At 40.8% G+C, this 14,101-nt stretch overlaps 2 long non-coding RNA genes across 2 annotated transcripts in view; one reads left to right on the top strand and one right to left on the bottom strand.

Annotated features, from left to right (window-relative positions):
* Window positions 1-14,101, bottom strand: part of LOC309476343 — a 216,821-nt gene that overhangs the window by 192,505 nt on the left and 10,215 nt on the right. The gene's annotated exons all lie outside the window — the stretch shown is intronic.
* LOC309476339 lies at window positions 11,423-12,887 on the top strand. Its single transcript, XR_014198020.1, has 2 exons — window positions 11,423-11,851; window positions 12,164-12,887. It is a non-coding gene; the product is annotated as an uncharacterized lncRNA (long non-coding RNA).

The following is a 14,101-nucleotide window of genomic DNA, read 5'->3' as shown; positions in this document are numbered from 1 at the left end:
AAGTATATGGAGGCCTCAGCAATACGACCCTCATATAGAGAGGAAGCCTACAACATATACTGTTAAAAGCTAGCTTATATAGGCACCTAAGCTAATATACTTCTTTCCTTCCATCTACAACTATACACCAAGCCCTTTTTTTTTTTTTTTTTTTTTTTTTTTTTTGCTGAATAGCTGGCGAAGGAATCCTCAATAGGAGGCATCAACGCGTAACCATGCTCCTGCATCGCCTCCACGTTTGCATAACTCAAACGCTGGAGGCGATGGATGCGTTTGATTTATATTACATTGTGGGAACCAAATGTCCCCACAAGGATAGTAAAACCTGAGATCACTTCCATTGTGGGGACCAGCCAGAGGTCCCCACGAGGGAAATGGGTTAAAACACATACTAAATTATATTTTTTTGAAAATGAAAAATGCAGAAAGTTTTCTGTGATGGGTAGGTTTAGGGGTGGGTTAGTGTAAGGAGATAGAATATACAGTTTGTACAGTATAAAAACCATTAAGTCTATGGAGAGTCCCCACAAAGATAGTGAACCAGACATGTGAAGATGCAGTGCAAATGAGAAATGTAGTTGTGAACTAGTTGTGCACTTAAAAGTTTACTACACTTATAGTACACGTAAACATTCTTTTATATAAAAAAGTAGGCCAATTTAGTGCCAAGCAGTATGGAAATATAAGTTTACTTTCAAGTTTACTACGAGTATATTGAAATTAGTATAGTTTCTACAAAAAGTATACTTTAAAATACACTATAACATTGAAGTTTACTTCACAAAATAAACTTGAAATATACTTCTTTTTCATTAGGGTTAAACAAATTGACATTGATGATCAATAGCCGCGTTTCCACTGTCGGGCCAGGGCCGGGCCGTGCTAGTGCGTGCCAGGGCCAGTCGCGTTTCCACTGTCACTTCCGGGGCTTGATCGGGGCTTACTCAGGGCCAACGGCCAGGATTTCTGGCCCGTCGAATACCTTGGGCCAGAGCGGGCCAGCTCGGGCTAGAGGAGTGGTTACGAACAGAGGCGGAGTATACCTGAGTCGAGAGACGGCAGCGCCGGATGATTCTGTCAGCATTAAAGACTTTTAAAATAATTTAACTCGCGTTCATGTTTGAATGCCTTGTGTTTGTGATGCAAAAGACTATGCAAGGCAAGGCAAGGCAAGGCAAGTTTATTTATATAGCACATTTCATACACAATGGCAATTCAAAGTGCTTTACATAGAAGAAATTAAAATAATAAAAAGAAATAAGAATAATTAAAACAGTTTAGAAAAAAATAAAAAATAAAATACAGTACAAACAGTCGGACGAACATTGGCACAGTGCTCATTCAGTAAATGCATAGTTAAACAGATGTGTTTTGAGTCTGGATTTGAATGTGACTACAGTAGGAGCACATCTGATCTCTTCTGGAAGCTGGTTCCAGCTGCGGCTGGCATAATAGCTAAAAGCAGACTCGCCATGCTTAGAGTGAACCCTTGGTATTTCTAGCTGATATGATCCTAATGATCTGAGTGATCTGTTGGGTTTATATTCAGTGAGCATATCTGCAATGTATTGAGGTCCTAGGCCATTGAATGATTTATATACCAGTAATAATACTTTAAAATCAATCCTAAGTTTAACTGGGAGCCAGTGTAAAGACCTGAGGACTGGTGTGATATGTTCATATTTTCTGGTTCTGCTCAGAATCCTGGCGGCAGCGTTCTGTATGAGCTGCAACTGTCTTATGGTCTTTTTGGGAAGGCCAGTGAGGAGTCCATTACAATAATCCACCCTGCTGGTGATGAAAGCATGCACAAGTTTCTCTAAGTCTTGTCTGGAAACAAAGCATCTAATTCTTGCAATATTTTTCAGATGATAGTATGCTGATTTAGTTATTGCTTTGACATGACTACTGAAACTAAGCTCTGACTCTAGTGTCACACCAAGATTCCTGACTTGATTTTTGGTTGTTTGACCCCTAGAGTGAAGGTATGCGTTCACCTTGAGAACTTCATCTTTGTTTCCAAACGCAATGACTTCAGTTTTGTCTTTGTTTAACTGAAGAAAGTTTTGACACATCCAACTGTTGACTTCATCAATGCATTGGCACAGGGAGTCAATGGGGCTGTAATCATTGGGCGATAGGGCTAAGTAGAGCTGTGTGTCGTCTGCATAGCTGTGGTAAGAGATTTGGTTCTTTCTCATTATTTGGCTCATTGGGAGCATATACAGGTTAAACAGGAGTGGCGCAAGAATTGAGCCTTGAGGGACTCCGCATGTCATGGATGTCCACTCAGACTTATGGTCTCCTATACTCACATAATAACCTCTCCCATCTAAGTATGACCTGAACCATTTTAGGACTATCCCAGAAAGCCCCACCCAGTTTTCCAGCCTGTCCAGAAGTATGTTGTGATCGACAGTGTCAAATGCAGCACTGAGGTCGAGTAGTACCAGCACTGATAATTTGCCTGAGTCAGTATTTAAGCGAATATCGTTTATTATCTTTATGAGCGCTGTCTCTGTGCTGTGGTGGGGTCGGAAACCAGATTGAAAATTGTCAAAGTATCCATTCGAGCTTAAGAATTTGTTCAGCTGATTGAAGACAACTTTTTCAATGATCTTACCTATGAAAGGAAGATTTGAGATTGGTCTATAGTTGCTTAATATGGTCTTATCCAGATTGCTCTTTTTCAGGAGGGGCTTGACAACTGCAGTTTTCAGGGAGTTTGGAAAACTCCCAGAGAGAAGTGAGGCATTTACCACTTCTAGAAGATCTGCTTCTAAACTGTTTAACACACTTTTGAAAAACGATGTGGGAAGTGTGTCAAGGGCGCATGTTGATGTTTTAAGGTGCTGTACGGTTTCTTCCAAAATTTTGCCATCAATTTCTTTGAAATCAGACATAGTAACTACTTTCTCAGGTGGTTTGATCTGTCTGACCCCAGCGCAAGTCAAGGATGTGCTGATCACCTTTCTGATATTATTGATTTTCTCAGAGAAGAAAGAAGCAAACTCACGGCACTTGCTGTCTGAGAGCATTTCACTGGGAATCTGGCTTGGGGGGTTTGTCAGTCTCTCTACAGTAGCAAAAAGAGTGCGTGTGTTGTTTAAATTACTGTTTATAATATTTGAGAAGAAAGTCTGTCTAGCTTTGCCTAGTTCCATATTGAAAGCATGAAGGCTGTCTTTGTAGATGTTATAATGGACTACAAGTTTTGTCTTCCGCCACATGCGCTCTGCTTTTCTGCATTGTCTTTTCATATGTTGAGTTTCTCCAAGGTGCCTTTTGTCTGCCACTCTTCTTCCTGACTTTCACAGGAGCAATATCATCAATTACACCTTTAACTTTTGAGTTAAAAGAATCAAGGAGAAAATCAACAGAGTCAGCAGATATGCTTGGTGTTAAAGATATAGCCTTCATAAATAGGACACTAGTGTTCTCATTTAAGCATCTCTTCTTGACAGACACAGATCTAGCTTCAGTGGCAGGAGAGATCAATATATCAAAGAAAATACAGAAATGATCAGACAGTGCTACATCCTTAATAAAAATCGATGAAATGTTTAGACCCTTACTGATAAGTAAATCTAAAGTGTGTCCACGATTGTGTGTGGGTCCATGTACATGCTGAGTCAGATCAAAAGTTTTTAAAACAGTTTTGATTTCTTTGGCCATATTGTTTTCTGCATTATCTATATGGATGTTAAAATCTCCAGCAATGGCAAAACAGTCAAACTCTGAGGTAATTGTTGATAACAGTTCTGTAAAGTCCTCAGCAAAGGCTGGAGAGTATTTTGGAGGCCTGTAAATAATGAAAAGTAAAATGCGTGGAGCACCTTTTAACACAATACCCAGATATTCGAAAGACAAGTAATTCCCAAATGATATTTGCTTACATTGATAGATATCTTTAAAAAGAGCAGCTAGACCCCCACCTCTCTTAACAGCTCTGCAGACACTCATAAAAGTAAAGTTAGGAGGGGCTGCTTCATTGAGGATTGTTGCACTGCAGCTGTCTTCTAGCCAGGTTTCATTTAGAAGCATAAAATCCAGGTTGTTTGTGGTTATTAAGTCGTTGACTAGAAGTGATTTATTTTTAAGTGAGCGAATGTTTAAAAGAGCTAACTTAACAGACTTACTTTTCCCCACAGCAATATTAGTTTGACGTGTAATAGGCACCAGATTAGTTGGGTTTGCTGTACGGCTATTGAAGGCCTTAGACTTTCTATCATGTAATAGAACAGCAATAGAGAAAGATACAGGCACACTGGGTTCCCGCTTGTTTTGTAAACATTTGAGAAAGTTACTGTTATCAAAACGGGGACCCGACACATATCACTGAGAGCTGGTATCAGTTGTTTTTGGTTCACCTCGAGCAGAAGGAGGAGGGTGTGGGCCCTGGCGTTGTGGCAGAGGCCGAAGAGCTCTCACAGGAGGAGGGGGCGGGCGAGCTCGGCCCGCAGGCTTTGGTGGTAGTGGTGCCTGTCTTTTTTTAGTTGGTATCTGGGGGCTTGCAGCAAAAGAGTGGGATAGTCTGGTTCCAGCATGCACCAGTTCTTCCATTTTCTGTGAGAAGCACAGTAATGGCGTTGCAGGGGAGAGGGAGAAAGTGTCTGGTGAAAGGGGCTGTTGCTCTGGTGTTATAGGAGGCTGTAATATGCTGTCCTGGCTTCCCTGGCTGTTTTCCAGGAAGTCGTCCTTGGGTGCTGAATCTTCAAGCAGTTCTGATATGGCTGTCTGTGGTGAGCTCTGTGTGCAGGGCTCAGCTGAGATTGTGTCCGTGAGCAGAGGTTGTTGTGGCGGAGTGGTGTTATCATGTCCATTTTGCTGCTGAAGTGAAGTCCCGTGGTCATTCATACTGTGTCCAGGTGTGTGTGTGCCGTTCAGATTGAGTGGATTGGCACAAACCGCAGAAGGATGATTTAGGGAGAAGTAGATATTGTCCTTTAACACTCTTGAACCAAGTTTGTTTGGGTGATGGCCATCCCGATGAAACAGTTGTCGTTGACTCCAGAAAAGATTGAACTTGTCAATGAAGTTCACTGCTTTTATATTGCAGGTTTTTTGCAGCCATGTATTTAGCCCAAGCAACCGTGAAAACCTGTTTGTTCCTCTTGCTGGTAGTGGTCCACTGATGAATGTTTGAACTTTCAGTCTTTTAAGTGTTTCAAAAAGTTTATTGAAATCCTTCTTAAGGAGTTCTGACTGCTCTTTATGAATATCATTCTTCCCCACATGTATGATGAGTCGATTAGCAGTCTTATGTTTCATTAGAATGTTCTGAAGTTCCCTGTTTATATCAGAAGTTGTTGCTTGTGGAAGGCAGCACGTAGTTGTATCCCTGGTGCTAATGTTTCTGATTATGGAGTCCCCCACTATCAGAGTCCTGGGCTCGGCTGCGCTCTGAGCTGAGTGCCGCTGTCTGCTCGACCTTGAGCGCCAGTTAGCATCAGTGTTAGCTACTGGCCTATTCAGTCTGTGTTCGATCACATTCATCACATTTGTGGATTCCTCATTTACATTCATTAGTACTTCAAATCTGTTCTCAAGATGTATAGGCAGTGGTAGCAGACCAGTGTTTGCAATCCTTGTCAGAGCTGTATCTGGGGTAGAGGATGCTACTGCGGTAATATGTGATGCTCGTGACAATCTGATGTCTCGAGTGCCTTTGGGTCTCGCTCCCTGTTTGTGCCATCGATTAGTAAGTCGATCGGCTTGTTTCTCTACCTGTCGAGGAGCACTAGTTTCATGGGACTCACCGGCTACATGCTGAGGGTGTCCATGACGAAGCTCTGTTGTGTGCTCCGTCTGGTTTGGTGGTCCCGTAAGTAACTTTGTTTCTAGAACTGCAATTCTTTGTAAAAGTCTGTGGCAGTTAGTGCAGCAAGTAGATTCCAGAAGAGGCATTTTCTCTTATCCTTGTAGGCAGTTGTGTTTTCCTTTCCCGGTATGTAAGCTGGTCGGGTAAAAGAATTCTCAGTTTTTGTAGTAATCCAAACTTTGTCGTATGAGCACTGTGCTGATTTGCTGAAGTTAAAATTAGGTGATAAAAGGAAATAAAATAAAGGAAATAAAATTTAGAAAAAATAGGAGATAAAATGTAAAAGCGATAGAGCAAAACGCGGAGCAGTAAGCAAGAGCGTCCGAACAGTAGCGCTAACCGTTACCATAGTAAACATAGTAAACGCTTGAAGATTACGCATAGTAAAAAAACATACGCTTGAAGAAATCCGACCAATCATAAAGGCTATCACAGTCATGTTTTTATTTTATCTGTCAGTAGCCCACGTCTCGTCTCTTTATACCGGACTATCATAAAATAAAGCAACTTTTTTTTCGGGAGCTTCCTCTGTGCAGAAACGAGGACGTTATAAAATACATCGTTGCTGAACTTGCTAAGCTAAGCATTCAGTGAACAACGCTTCAAGTTCAAAAAAAAAAAAAAAAGTTGTGGGCGCAGTACAAGGCGATTAAAACGCACAATGGACAAAGCGGTGCCCAGAGAAGGAACTTTCCATGGTTCGACTTGATGGACGGTGTGCTGGGTCACCGTCCATCTGTTAGTGGAGAGACAAGTCGGGACACTATGGCAGCCGCGGACGGTGAGTTAATACATGCTATCTTCTTAAAATCTAAGTTTTCTAACTTCCTGCCTGAATGAACATCATAATTCCCGCTGAAATGGGTGGGGTTGTATGACGTTTGATCCAGGAAGGCGTGTTAAGGGCGGGGTTTAGGGCAGCGCTGCAGGGCTAATGGCCCGGCAGTGGAAACGCAAGCCCGGTGCTTGAGGCCCGAGGCCACTGGCCCGGCTCGGCTCGCTATTAGCCCTAGCCCGGCCCTGGCCCGACAGTGGAAACGCGGCTATTGGTCGTTCATCCCTGGGAAGAAATATCTTATCATTCACTGAAACACAGAGGCTTGGCCTAAAACATAAAGATTTGATTATAATCATCACCAAAGATGGAAGAATGCATTATATGCAAGCAATAATATTATTTTGATAAAAATATTATTTTATGTTAAGCTTTTAATTAAGCTTATATCTGTTATTTTTACCTTGTTGAGGGCCAAATTAAATTCACTTTCACAAGGGCTTTTATCTTTGATAATCTCTTATCTTATCTCTTGTTCTTCAGTGATTGGCTGTTCACTGCAAACATCACACTTTTATTTGCTCATATCTGAGTATTTAAAGGTGATACCTGAAGTTAGCTGAACATAATTTGTTTGTGACAGGACTGAAGGCTCTTTCTGCTAACTATAGACAGTAAGTATCTCTCATGTGTTTTTTTCAATAATTCTGTATTTGTAGATCGCTGTTCTTTTTGAGGTTGTGTATCAATAATCATATTGAGTGTACTGGTGTAGTGGGTCTCAAACAACACACCTGCATAAACTCGGGTAACATTTCAGATGAATGTCCTCTTTGTAAAGTATTTATACAGGGGTTGATTACTAGTAATTCAATTACAGTGCATTATAAATAGTGTTGTCTTGACTCAAGGAAGATATTTGGAAGAATGTTAATGTCACCGGTGCAGGCCGGGGCGGACTCGGATGACCAGCCGCCCCTGACTCCAGACACCACCGTGAGGAGCCAACACCACAGGCACGCAACAGATGGACAAAAGAGGAAGCAGGTAATTTGGTTCAAAGGTAACAATCTTTATTGAATAATAATCAACTTGAAGAAAGAATGAGCAACTCCTGGCTTCTCGAGCTATTGGACCGGAGTAGCCGCTGAAACGATTTTCCACTGTCTTCGGGACACAATGGAACGATAGTGGCTAGGAAGGCTTACTCCACGGCGTTGCTGCACGTCTGCAGGACTCAAACGATAAGTAACAAGTAATGTTTACTTCTTCAACAGCAGATTCTCTTAACAGGACGTGAGAGGGGAATTGTGACTTTAAAAACTCACTTCACAGCGTTGCTGCACATCTGCAGGACTCAGGCGGTAGGTAACAGGTAAGGTTTCTTCTCTGAACAGCAGATTCTCTTAACAGGACGTGAGAGGGGAATTGTGACTTTAAAACTCACTTCACAGCGTTGCTGCACATCTGCAGGACTCAGGCGGTAGGTAACAGGTAAGGTTTCTTCTCTTAACAGCAGATTCTCTTAACAGGACGTGAGAGGGGAATTGTGACTTTAAAACTCACTTCACAGCGTTGCTGCACATCTGCAGGACTCAGGCGGTAGGTAACAGGTAAGGTTTCTTCTCTTAACAGCAGATTCTCTTAACAGGACGTGAGAGGGGAATTGTGACTTTAAAACTCACTTCACAGCGTTGCTGCACATCTGCAGGACTCAGGCGGTAGGTAACAGGTAAGGTTTCTTCTCTTATCAGCAGATTCTCTCGTCAGGACATAAAAGGGAAATTGTGACTTTAAAACTCACTTCACAGCGTTGCTGCACATCTGCAGGACTCAGACGGTAGGTAACAGGTGAGGTTTCTTCTCTCAACAGCAGTTTCTCTCGTCAAGACATAAAAAGGAAATTGTGACTTTAAAACTCACTTCACAGCGTTGCTGCACATCTGCAAAACTCAGACGGTAGGTAACAGGTGAGGTTTCTTCTCTCAACAACAGTTTCTCTCGTCAAGACATAAAAAGGAAATTGCGACTTTATCAGCGATGTTATACATCTTCAGGGCTCCATCACTAAGTATAACGGTTCAGACTTTTCCGCAGCCATACGGTTCTTCACGAGACTTGTAATTTCAGAGAGAGAGAGGGTTAACAGGAGCCTTCAATAAGGGATTACTTCACAACAATACTCAGTGGAAGAGAGGATAATACAAAGCATTACTTCACCAGTTCAGTTGCATCGTTCTGAATTTTGGATGAGGACAAGTAGATCATTTCACAAGAATGAAAGCAGGCGTTGGGAGACTCTTCTCAGCATAGCACACAGCACTCGTGTCCACTACAAATCCACAGCATTAATTCAGCGTGCATCAGGTAAGGCAAACAACTGCAAATCACTCACACACAGTAGGGCTGATCAGAAAACTCGCTTCGTCCATGCATTTCAATGGGAATATTCAACTCTCCATTCTCTCCAGCGCATCTGAAACAGATGTCCTCCTCAATAGTAAGTTTCACATTCACAGTCTTTGTTTCAAGCTTTACATTTGCTTCAACGATGTAATTTAGTTCACTTATCTTTCTCTTTTCCTCTTCCAGCGCAGATCCAAGCAACAATTCAATCCAGTAATTTTCCACAAGCAGCTCCAAACGACAGACTCAAATGGCAGTTCCTCACTTACACGAATTTCCAGGATGACAGCGTCCAATGTAAGCGTCCAAACCGGCGATCTTCTACCCCAAAACACAACGACAGAGACCCAGCCAAACAACTGATCAACTGAACACCGATTGACCTTTACCAGTTCCAACCTTCGCACTAACTCGACTCTGAATGGCTCTTTTATCCTCCTCTTGTGAAGCCGAAAGCCGGTACAAACACCGCTCCTCTCTCTCCCTCCCACCTGTCGTGCATCAGCTGTAATTAGTTTGCGCAATATCTCCGCTACACCCGGAACCGGAGTGAGGTGTTACACCAAAATAACTCCCCTCGGGGACATAGAAAGAGAAAAGAAAGGTTCCGCTTTTCCCAGCATTTTGTCACCCGTGACATTAACCTAGCAGATCTTGGGCACTACTGACTATAGGGGGAAAAAATAATATGGTTGTCAATGGGGCCCGAAATCTGCAACATTCTTCCAAATATCTTCCATTGTGTAAGAATGTTCATTTTTTTGGGTGAACTATCACTGTAAGTCTGAAAGTAAGTCTTGAAAGGTCAAGTCCGAGTCAAGGCCGAGTCTTTGAAGGGCTGAGTCCGAGTCAAGACCGAGTCTTTGAAGGGTCGAGTCCGAGTCAAGACAGAGTCTTTGAAAGGTCGAGTCCGAGTCAAGACCGAGTCTTTGAAGGGCTGAGTCCGAGTCAAGACCGAGGCTTTGAAAGGTCGAGTCCGAGTCAAGACCGAGTCTTTGAAGGGCTGAGTCCGAGTCAAGACCGAGTCTTTGAAGGGTCGAGTCCGAGTCAAGGCCGAGTCTTTGAAGGGTCGAGTCCGAGTCAAGACCGAGTCTTTGAAGGAACAAGTCCGAGTCGAGTCAGAGAAAGCAGAAATCGGTCTCGAGACTGGAGACCATGTTTTTATGGTCTTGGTCTCGACTACTAAAGACTCGGTCTCGACTCGGACTCGCTTCCTCAAAGACTTGGTCTTTTTTTGATACTGTATATTTTCTTCCTTATTGTGTGATCTTTTTTTACATTGTATAAAATCCGTGAGGACTTAATGCACAAGTGTTTGTAGTACATAAGTACATATTAGTCATAAAAAATAGGGGGGGGGGGGGGGGGGGGTACTATAGATGTTAGTGGTTGTTAAGCAGTGGATTTGATTTCTTATCGAATTAAAAGCAGGAGATGGGATGAAAAAAATGTATCCGCAATTAGACAAAGTTCAGATAAAACTATTACACCTGACATTTCTGTCCCCTCACTTCTGAAATGATGGCTACACCCCTGAAAATACTTGACTCTGTTTAAGTAAACTGTCAAAGGTTTTGTAATGGGAAAGATCAGTTACCAGTGTGCATGAGGTGATTTCTCAATAATGGGTAAGATCCTCTTTTGGCCAAGCAGAGGATAACTTGGCAGGAGGTGAGATGGGTATTTAAAAAATGTGAGCTCCTCCATACCAGTTCACCAGCAGCCGCATTCCTTGGAATGATGAGAAATGCGGCCCTGGGCAGTTGATCTGTAGTTCCCAGCATGCTTTGCAAGAGACAGCATTAGGTCAAGTTAAGTCAAGTCAAGTCAACTTTATTTATATAGCGCTTTTCACAATACAGACTGTATCAAAGCAGCTTCACAGTATTAAATAAAATAGTACATCAGTGTTTTTTTCTAGTGTAAAACATCCATGTTTGATAATGCTGATCAATAGTATTGTTGATTGATTAATTAAATTAAGTAACCCCAACTGAGCAAGCCAAAGGCATTAGGAGAGTAAATGTTTGAATTAAGTGTTGCTTTATGGGTTTTTCATATTTATTTATGAGAACCCCAAATCACAATTTCTCAGTGAAGCAAAATTCCCCAATCATCAAGGAGCATGTGTCGAATGTGTCCATCCTGAGCTTTAATGGAAATTGAATGATGGGTCAATGTAACTCAATTAAGTTAAAACAGCATTCTCTGGTTTTGTTAAATAAACCTGATTGGTTACTACAACACAATTAGAATTTATAGGTGAAATCAGATAGATATACCTCCTCAACAACTGCACATGTTCACTTTTTTCAAGCCAATGTCATGATACAACGTCTTCATATTTTATTATTTCTTAGGCTCCACTTTTGACAATTGTGTTGTGTAACCTGTTTTCAACACACTAATGCACTTTGAACACACTTATACATTGTCACACAAACGGGAACTCAAGACACGCACATACATTTGAACATCTAACCGTTGTTGTTATATTTCTTACATGCTATATATGGTAGGGTTGACCTTGGAGTACTATCGTTGGATGGGCTGGACATGGATGATTCTGCTTTATCTTGTGTATAAATATGACCCCTCTTCCTTAATAACCTTGAGAATGTTATGGTATTACACTGTCTCTGTGTCTGCTTGATCATTCTCCCGAGATCTGATACACATCACAGATGTTGAGAAACCGGTTTCCAACTGATGACTGACAACTTAGAGATCTGCATCTATCTGAAAATTCATCTAACCCCAAGATCAAGCCTGACTGCATTCGGTTGGACTTTGTGAAGGTGCATCATAATACAGGCCAGAGGTTTACTATCCCAGAGACTGCAACTTGTGTGAGTATCAGTTCACATGAATCACATTTTATATTTATGTAACATGTATAGAATCTTTTTTGGGGAAAAAGTGGTCAATAATCTTCAAAGCATTGAGTAATAAGAATAAAAAAGCAAGCAACATACATTGAGAATGTGTTTTTGTGGTGGCAAATTTATTTTATGGGGATTGTGATTTACCTTGGTTTTAAATGTTAAGCATTTTAGAACTTTTCTTGATTCAGAGGGAAACAAAGTACAGTCAAAAGCACCAAACTGCTTTAGTAAGTCTAATGTCAGTAAAGGTGTTTTGATGTGTGTATTGTTCAGCAGGTCATGGAGATTCATCAGTCTGCTGTGATTCTGCTGCTGGTCTTGTGTGTGTCGTTCTCCACTCATGGTCAACCAGACAATATAAAGCCCCGGTATCAAAAATTCCTTATTCAGCATTTCGGTCCTGATATGAGTGAGCAGAAGTGTACCAGTGAAATCAGAAAGAGAGGCATCACTGGAGCTGACGATGGCTGCAAACCTGTCAACACCTTCATACAAGCGAATTCAAATAATATTAAAGCAGTTTGTGGCAAAGGAGGAACTCATCAGGACGGTAATCTGTTTAAGAGCAACCAGCCTTTTCCTGTGATTACATGCAAATTACAAAGTGGGTTGAGACCCCCAAGATGTGAATATGGTAGAGGGAAGAAGTCCACTCGTTACGTTGTGTTGGGGTGTGCAGAAGGCTGGCCTGTACATTATGAAGAAGGCATAGCTGATGCAAAGAAGATATAGGCTGAAAAAAAACTTAAAGATGTTTAATTTGCCAAACATTTATTCACTTCATTTGTTATTTGTTCACACAAATTTGTTATTTCTTTAAGTTGATGTTATATCCTGCACTTCTTCATGCATGTCTCTGTGTAATCGTGCTTTCTCAGCTAGTCTACTGAAATCTTTTTGAGCATTGAAAGAACTAGTGAATGAGCAAAATGAGGGAAGAAAGACAGATGTTTTTCCACCTTTGTGTAATCCTCAATTAAACTTCTCTACTACCCTTAAACTCGTCTGCTTGATTGTCTTGCATCTCAACAACACCATTTTGAAGATAAAAACTTAAGAAACATACGTTTTTTTCTCTGTATACTTCATAACATTAGTTCACAGGCGTTGCTACTGTATCAGTCAGTGATATTTTACAGATAAATGTAGTAAATTGAGGTGAGCATTAACCTGCTAAAAGACACCAGGATTATCAATATTGGCACATGGAAAAGAAGCATGTCTTGCACAAGTCTGTTTTGTCAAAACTTTTTCCTCTTCCACAACCTCCTTCTCTTATTTCCTGACACCACAATATCTTGCAGCATTGCTGTTGTAGTTGTTACAGCACAACACTTTTAGGTCCAATGATACCTTAACTGACTTTCAAAAGGTTCAGAAGATTAAGATCAATAAACCAAAATACATCATAATGAAACATTTATCTACAACCCCAATTCCAGAAAAGTTGGGAAGTGCAATAAAATCAAGAATCAGTGATTTGTTAATTTTCTTAAACCTTTATTTAGCTGAAAAAAGACAAAAGAACAAAAGAAAAGATTTGCAATGTTTTCACAGACCAAATTAATTGTATTCTGTAAAGATAAACAAATTGGATGTTGATGGCTGCAACACACTCCCAAAAAGTTGAGATGGGCAAAATAAAAATAAGATTATAGAATATCCAAGTTAAACTGTTTAGAAACAGCCCACAATAAGCAGGTGAATTGGCAAAAGCTGAGGGTATCTCGATTGGGTATAAAATGAGCATCTCAGTCTTTGGTTGCAAGATGGCTCATGGCTTTTTTGTGCCAAGTTTCATGAGAGAATTGTCAAACAATTTTAATAAATCACATTTCTCAATGGAAGATTGCAAACAATTTATGTCTTTCACCATCCACCTAAACATACTCTGACTCATAAAATCCATTATGAAATTATTATGAAAATGAATAAAGAAAAATAATACTAAAAAATAACATTAAGCTATGTGAAAAAAGGTTTTTGTTGATGGCTTCAGAAAGTAATTTCAGTGTCAGAGCTAAAATAAATGTATTTATTTAGAGCCAAACTCCTAAAGAATAAACACTTCTGAAAAAGGACCGTCTAGATTAACTATAGACCCGATATAGTCCGGCTATGAGTAACCCACTTGCCAAAATAACCTTGAATTTGGTAGTTTGTAGTTTTTGCCAAAATAACTTGCGAGATGTTTGATATTCTATTGTTAATGAA

Source organism: Leuciscus leuciscus (assembly GCF_965113295.1).
Source record: "Leuciscus leuciscus genome assembly, chromosome: 15".
NCBI lineage: Eukaryota > Metazoa > Chordata > Actinopteri > Cypriniformes > Leuciscidae > Leuciscus > Leuciscus leuciscus.
This window is presented reverse-complemented; position numbering and strand designations above follow the sequence as displayed.